This window comes from Oncorhynchus mykiss, chromosome 14 (assembly GCF_057628025.1).
Source record: "Oncorhynchus mykiss isolate SJ-2025 chromosome 14, ASM5762802v1, whole genome shotgun sequence".
Lineage (NCBI taxonomy): Eukaryota > Metazoa > Chordata > Actinopteri > Salmoniformes > Salmonidae > Oncorhynchus > Oncorhynchus mykiss.
Window position 1 is genome coordinate 36378141 of NC_143035.1, and position 9360 is coordinate 36387500.

Sequence of the window (9360 nt, forward strand, 5' to 3'; positions counted from 1 at the left end):
AGGACTGGCCACCCCACATAGCCTGGTTCCTCTCTAGGTTTCTTCCTAGGTTTTGGCCTTTCTAGGGAGTTTTTCCTAGCCACCGTGCTTCTTCACCTGCATTGCTTGCTGTTTGGGGTTTTAGGCTGGGTTTCTGTACAGCACTTTGAGATATCAGCTGATGTACGAAGGGCTATATAAAATAAATTTGATTGATTGATTGAATATAACACCACTAATACAACAGAGACAATATAACACCACTAATACAACAGAGACAATATAACACCACTAATACAACAGAGACAATATAACACCACTAATACAACACAGACAATATAACACCACTAAGACAACAGAGACAATATAACACCACTAATACAACAGAGACAATATAACACCACTAATACAACACAGACAATATAACACCACTAATACAACACAGACAATATAACACCACTAATACAACAGAGACAATATAACACCACTAATACAACACAGACAATATAACACCACTAAGACAACAGAGACAATATAACACCACTAATACAACACAGACAATATAACACCACTAATACAACAGAGACAATATAACACCACTAATACAACAGAGACAATATAACACCACTAATATAACAGAGACAATATAACACCACTAATACAACACAGACAATATAACACCACTAAGACAACAGAGACAATATAACACCACTAATACAACAGAGACAATATAACACCACTAATACAACACAGACAATATAACACCACTAAGACAACAGAGACAATATAACACCACTAATACAACAGAGATAATATAACACCACTAATACAACAGAGATAATATAACACCACTAATACAACAGAGACAATATAACACCACTAATACAACAGAGACAATATAACACCACTAATACAACAGAGACAATATAACACCACTAATACAACAGAGACAATATAACACCACTAATACAACAGAGATAATATAACACCACTAATACAACAGAGACAATATAACACCACTAATACAACAGAGATAATATAACATATAACACCACTAAGACAACAGAGACAATATAACACCACTAATACAACAGAGATAATATAACACCACTAATACAACAGAGATAATATAACACCACTAATACAACAGAGACAATATAACACCACTAATACAACAGAGATAATATAACACCACTAATACAACAGAGACAATATAACACCACTAATACAACAGAGATAATATAACACCACTAATACAACAGAGACAATATAACACCACTAATACAACAGAGATAATATAACACCACTAATACAACAGAGACAATATAACACCACTAATACAACAGAGATAATATAACATATAACACCACTAAGACAACAGAGACAATATAACACCACTAAGACAACACAGACAATATAACACCACTAAGACAACAGAGACAATATAACACCACTAATACAACAGAGACAATATAACACCACTAATACAACAGAGACAATATAACACCACTAATACAACACAGACAATATAACACAACTAATACAACAGAGACAATATAACACCACTAATACAACAGAGATAATATAACACCACTAATACAACAGAGACAATATAACACCACTAATACAACAGAGATAATATAACATATAACACCACTAAGACAACAGAGACAATATAACACCACTAAGACAACACAGACAATATAACACCACTAATACAACAGAGACAATATAACACCACTAATACAACAGAGATAATATAACATATAACACCACTAAGACAACAGAGACAATATAACACCACTAAGACAACACAGACAATATAACACCACTAATACAACAGAGACAATATAACACCACTAAGACAACAGAGACAATATAACACCACTAATACAACAGAGATAATATAACATATAACACCACTAAGACAACAGAGACAATATAACACCACTAAGACAACACAGACAATATAACACCACTAATACAACAGAGACAATATAACACCACTAATACAACAGAGATAATATAACACCACTAATACAACAGAGACAATATAACACCACTAATACAACAGAGACAATATAACACCACTAATACAACACAGACAATATAACACCACTAATACAACAGAGACAATATAACACCACTAATACAACAGAGACAATATAACACCACTAATACAACAGAGATAATATAACACCACTAATACAACACAGACAATATAACACCACTAATACAACAGAGACAATATAACACCACTAAGACAACAGAGACAATATAACACCACTAATACAACAGAGACAATATAACACCACTAATACAACAGAGACAATATAACACCACTAAGACAACAGAGACAATATAACACCACTAATACAACAGAGACAATATAACACCACTAATACAACACAGACAATATAACACCACTAAGACAACAGAGACAATATAACACCACTAATACAACAGAGATAATATAACACCACTAATACAACAGAGATAATATAACACCACTAATACAACAGAGACAATATAACACCACTAATACAACAGAGACAATATAACACCACTAATACAACAGAGACAATATAACACCACTAATACAACAGAGACAATATAACACCACTAATACAACAGAGATAATATAACACCACTAATACAACAGAGACAATATAACACAACTAATACAACAGAGATAATATAACATATAACACCACTAAGACAACAGAGACAATATAACACCACTAATACAACAGAGATAATATAACACCACTAATACAACAGAGATAATATAACACCACTAATACAACAGAGACAATATAACACCACTAATACAACAGAGATAATATAACACCACTAATACAACAGAGACAATATAACACCACTAATACAACAGAGATAATATAACACCACTAATACAACAGAGACAATATAACACCACTAATACAACAGAGATAATATAACACCACTAATACAACAGAGACAATATAACACCACTAATACAACAGAGATAATATAACATATAACACCACTAAGACAACAGAGACAATATAACACCACTAAGACAACACAGACAATATAACACCACTAAGACAACAGAGACAATATAACACCACTAATACAACAGAGACAATATAACACCACTAATACAACAGAGACAATATAACACCACTAATACAACACAGACAATATAACACAACTAATACAACAGAGACAATATAACACCACTAATACAACAGAGATAATATAACACCACTAATACAACAGAGACAACATAACACCACTAATACAACAGAGATAATATAACATATAACACCACTAAGACAACAGAGACAATATAACACCACTAAGACAACACAGACAATATAACACCACTAATACAACAGAGACAATATAACACCACTAATACAACAGAGATAATATAACATATAACACCACTAAGACAACAGAGACAATATAACACCACTAAGACAACACAGACAATATAACACCACTAATACAACAGAGACAATATAACACCACTAAGACAACAGAGACAATATAACACCACTAATACAACAGAGATAATATAACATATAACACCACTAAGACAACAGAGACAATATAACACCACTAAGACAACACAGACAATATAACACCACTAATACAACAGAGACAATATAACACCACTAATACAACAGAGATAATATAACACCACTAATACAACAGAGACAATATAACACCACTAATACAACAGAGACAATATAACACCACTAATACAACACAGACAATATAACACCACTAATACAACAGAGACAATATAACACCACTAATACAACAGAGACAATATAACACCACTAATACAACAGAGATAATATAACACCACTAATACAACACAGACAATATAACACCACTAATACAACAGAGACAATATAACACCACTAAGACAACAGAGACAATATAACACCACTAATACAACAGAGACAATATAACACCACTAATACAACAGAGACAATATAACACCACTAATACAACAGAGACAATATAACACCACTAATACAACAGAGACAATATAACACCACTAATACAACAGAGACAATATAACACCACTAATACAACACAGACAATATAACACCACTAATACAACAGAGACAATATAACACCACTAAGACAACAGAGACAATATAACACCACTAATACAACAGAGACAATATAACACCACTAATACAACAGAGATAATATAACATATAACACCACTAATACAACAGAGACAATATAACACCACTAATACAACACAGACAATATAACACCACTAATACAACAGAGACAATATAACACCACTAATACAACAGAGATAATATAACACCACTAATACAACACAGACAATATAACACCACTAATACAACAGAGACAATATAACACCACTAATACAACAGAGACAATATAACACCACTAATACAACAGAGACAATATAACACCATTAATACAACAGAGACAATATAACACCACTAATACAACAGAGATAATATAACACCACTAATACAACAGAGACAATATAACACCACTAAGACAACAGAGACAATATAACACCACTAATACAACAGAGACAATATAACACCACTAATACAACAGAGACAATATAACACCACTAATACAACAGAGACAATATAACACCACTAATACAACACAGACAATATAACACCACTAATACAACACAGACAATATAACACCACTAATACAACAGAGACAATATAACACCACTAAGACAACAGAGACAATATAACACCACTAATACAACAGAGACAATATAACACCACTAATACAACACAGACAATATAACACCACTAATACAACAGAGACAATATAACACCACTAATACAACACAGACAATATAACACCACTAAGACAACAGAGACAATATAACACCACTAATACAACACAGACAATATAACACCACTAATACAACACAGACAATATAACACCACTAATACAACAGAGACAATATAACACCACTAATACAACAGAGATAATATAACACCACTAATACAACAGAGATAATATAACACCACTAATACAACAGAGACAATATAACAAATAACACACCTTCCAACAGGACAACGACCCTAAGCATACATCCAAGATAATTTAGGAGTGGCTTCGGGAAAAATCTCTGAATATCCTTGGGTGGCCCAGCCAGGGCACGAACTTGAACCTCCCCATCCAACCTGACAGAGCTTGAGAGGATCTGCAGAGAAGAATGGGAGAAACTCCCAAAATACAGGTTTGCCACGCTTGTAGCGTCATACTCAAGAAGACTCGAGGCTGTAATCGCTGCCAAAGGTGCTTCAACAAAGTACTCAGTAAAGGGTCTGAATACTTATGTAAATGTGATATTTCCGGTGTTATTTTGAATAAACTTGCTAAAAAGGACTATACCAAGAGTGTGCAAAGCTGTCATCAAGGCAAAGGGGGGCTATTTGAAGAGTCTCAACCATAAAATATATGTTGATTTGTTTAACACTTTTTTGGTTACTACATGATTCCATATGTGTTATTTCATAGTTGTGATGTCTTCACTATTATTCTACAATGTAGAAAATAGTACAAATAAAGAAAAACCCTTGAATGAGTAGGTGTTCTAAAACTTTGGGCCGGTAGTGTACATACATACACAAATACAGCATATTTGAAGGCTGTAGCCTCCATAGGAAATCCTTAGCCCTGATATGGCTGTAGGCTCCATAGGAAATCCCTAGCCCTGATATGGCTGTAGGCTCCATAGGATATCCTTAGCCCTGATATGGCTGTAGGCTCCATAACAGCGTCTTTGGCATCAGGGCTATTCTTCCTGCAAACAGTGGGGAGAACATGTATTTGATACACTTCCGATTTTGCAGGTTTTCCTACTTACAAAGCATGTAGAGGTCTAGGTTAGACTACTGCAATGCTCTACTTTCCGGCTACCCGGATAAAGCACTAAATAAACTTCAGTTAGTGCTAAATATGGCTGCTAGAATCCTGACTAGAACCGAAAAATGTGATCATATTACTCCAGTGCTAGCCTCTCTACACTGGCTTCCTGTCAAAGCAAGGGCTGATTTCAAGGTTTTACTGCTAACCTACAAAGCATTACATGGGCTTGCTCCTACCTATTTCTCTGATTTGGTCCTGCCGTACATACCTACACGTACGCTACGGTCACAAGACGCAGGCCTCCTAATTGTCCCTAGAATTTCTAAGCAAACAGCTGGAGGCAGGGCGTTCTCCTATAGAGCTAAGATTTTCTATTGGGTTCAGGTCTGGAGACTGGCTAGGCCACTCCAGGACCTTGAGATGCTTCTTATGGAGCTTAGTTGCCCTGGCTGTGTGTTTCGGGTCGTTGTCATGCTTGAAGACCTAGCCACGACCCATCTTCAATGCTCTTACTGAGGGAAGGAGGTTATTGGCCAAGATCTCGCGATACATGGCCCCATCCATCCTCCCCTCAATACGGTGCAGGCGTCCTGTCCCCTTTGCAGAAAAGCATCCCAAAGAATGATGTTTCCACCTCCATGCTTCACAGTTGGGATGGTGTTCTTGGGGTTGTACTCATCCTTCTTCCTCCAAACACGGTGAGTGGAGTTTAGACCAAAAGCTCTATCTTTTCCCATTCCTCCTCTGGATCATCCAGATGGTCATTGGCAAACTTCAGACGGGCCTGGACATGCGCTGGCTTGAGCAGGGGGACCTTGCGTGCGCTGCAGGATTTTAATCCATGATGGCGTAGTGTGTTACTAATGGTTTTCTTTGAGACTGTGGTCCCAGCTCTGTTCAGGTCATTGACCAGGTCCTGCCGTGTAGTTCTGGGCTGATCCCTCACCTTCCTCACGATCATTGATGCCCCACGAGGTGAGATCTTGCATGGAGCCCCAGACCGAGGGTGATTGACCGTCATCTTGAACTTCTTCCATTTTCGAATAATTGCGCCAACAGTTGTTGCCTTCTCACCAAGCTGTTTGCCTATTGTCCTGTAGCCCATCCCAGCCTTGTGCAGGTCTACAATTTTATCCCTGATGTCCTTACACAGCTCTCTGGTCTTGGCCATTGTGGAGAGGTTTGAGTATGTTTGATTGAGTGTGTGGACAGGTGTCTTTTGTACAGGTAACGGGTTCAAACAGGTGCAGTTAATACAGGTAATGAGTGGAGAACAGGAGGGCTTCTTAAAGAAAAACTAACAGGTCTGTGAGAGCCGGAATTCTTACTGGTTGGTAGGTGATCAAATACTTATGTCATGCAATAAAATGCAAATTAATTACTTAAAAATCATAGAATGTGATTTTCTGGATTTTTGTTTGAGATTCCATCTCTCACAGTTGAAATGTACCTATGATAAAAATTACAGACCTCTACATGCTTTGTAAGTAGGAAAACCTGCTAAATTGGCAGTGTATCAAATACTTGTTCTCCCCACTGTATGTGTGACAGATTGGCCAGCCAGCCATCCAGCCAGCCATCCAGCCAGCCAGCCAGCCAGCCAGCCAGTAAGAGCACCCCATAACTACATGTTTAATTGCAGAACCAATTACAGACAGCCCATTAGTAGCTCGTTAGATCATTTGTTACCCCGGCTACTAATGTGGTGTAAAACAACACATTCATTAGATACAGGCTACTGAGGAGGGAAGGAAGGGGGAGGGAGGGAGCCAGAAGTGAAGGGTTAATCTGTTGCCCGAGGATCATGTACTAAAACTGTCAGAACAGAATTATCAGTGTGGTACCAGTAGGGTTCAGCGTCTGTGTGTTGGTAGTGTATCATGACTGTGAGTGAGTGAGTGAGTGAGTGAGTGGGTGAGTGAGTGAGTGAGTGAGTGAGTGAGTGAGTGAGTGAGTGAGTGAGTGAGTGAGTGAGTGAGTGAGTGAGTGAGTGAGTGAGTGAGTGAGTGAGTGAGTGAGTGAGTGAATGAGTGAGTGAGTGAGTGAGTGAGTGAGTGAGTGAGTGAGTGAGTGAGAGAGAGAGAGAGAGAGATGGACTGAGTGTCTGTGTGGGTTAGTTGATGGAGAGTCTCTGTGGGTTAGTTGATGGAGAGTGTCTCTGAGGGTTAGTTGATGGAGAGTGTCTCTGTGGGTTAGTTGTTGGAGAGTCTCTGTGGGGTAGTTGGTGGAGAGTCTCTGTGGGTTAGTTGATGTGGAGAGTCTCTGTGGGTTAATTGATGTGGAGAGTCTCTGTGGGTTAGTTGGTGGAGAGAGTCTGTGTTAGTTGGTGGAGAGTCTCTGTGGGTTAGTTGGTTGAGAGTCTCTGTGGGTTAGTTGGTGGAGAGTCTCTGTGGGTTTGTTGATGGAGAGAGTCTCTCTCAGGAAATGAGGATATAAACAGGCAGTAGATCACGGCTCCACACAACTCTATCTGAATTCATCTCCTGAGGGGGGAATCCATCAAACTAGCCGGGTGAATAGAGAGAGGAGAGAGAGAGCAGAGAGAGAAAGGAGAGAAGGAGAGAGAGAGAGAGAGAGAGAGAGAAGGAGAGAGAGAGCAGAGAGAGAGAGAGAGGAGAGAGAAGCAGTGAGAGAGCAGAGAGAGTAGAGAGGAGAGAGAGTACAGAGAGAGAGAGGAGAGAGGAGAGAAAGAGAGCAGAGAGAGAGGAGATGGACTGAGAACCACAGTCCTTTATGGCACCTACTGACAAAGAATGATGGGGCTGGGCGTTTTACATAGACACCCCCCCCCCCCTGAAAATGGCACTGGCAGCTGGCAGGCAGGGCCTTTAAAGAGACAGTAGAGCCTAGAGATCTCAGACAGAGTGACAAGTGCAGCATAACTGACCTATATCAGCTGATGGTAGATGAGGAGGAGGAGGAGGAGGAGGAGGAGGAGGAGGAGGGGGAGGAGGAGGAGGAGGAGGAGGGGGAGGAGGAGGAGGAGGAGGGGGAGGGGGGAGGAGGAGGAGGAGGAGGAGTGGGAGGAGGAGGAGGAGGGGGAGGAGGAGGAGGAGGAGGGGGAGGGGGGAGGAGGAGGAGGAGGAGGAGTGGGAGGAGGAGTGGAGGAGGAGGAGGAGGAGGAGGAGGAGGGGGAGGAGGAGGAGGAGGAGGGGGAGGGGGGAGGAGGAGGAGGAGTGGGAGGAGGAGGAGGAGGGGGAGGAGGAGGAGGAGGAGGGGGGAGGAGGAGGAGGCGGGGGAGGAGGAGGGGGAGGAGTGGGAGGAGGAGGAGGAGTGGGAGGAGGAGGAGGAGGGGGAGGAGGAGGAGGAGGAGGGGGAGGGGGGAGGAGGAGGAGGAGGAGGAGTGGGAGGAGGAGGAGGAGGAGGAGGGGGAGGGGGGAGGAGGAGGAGGAGGAGGAGTGGGAGGAGGAGGAGGAGTGGGAGGAGGAGGAGGAGGAGGAGGAGGAGGGGGAGGAGGAGGAGGAGGAGGGGGAGGGGGGAGGAGGAGGAGGA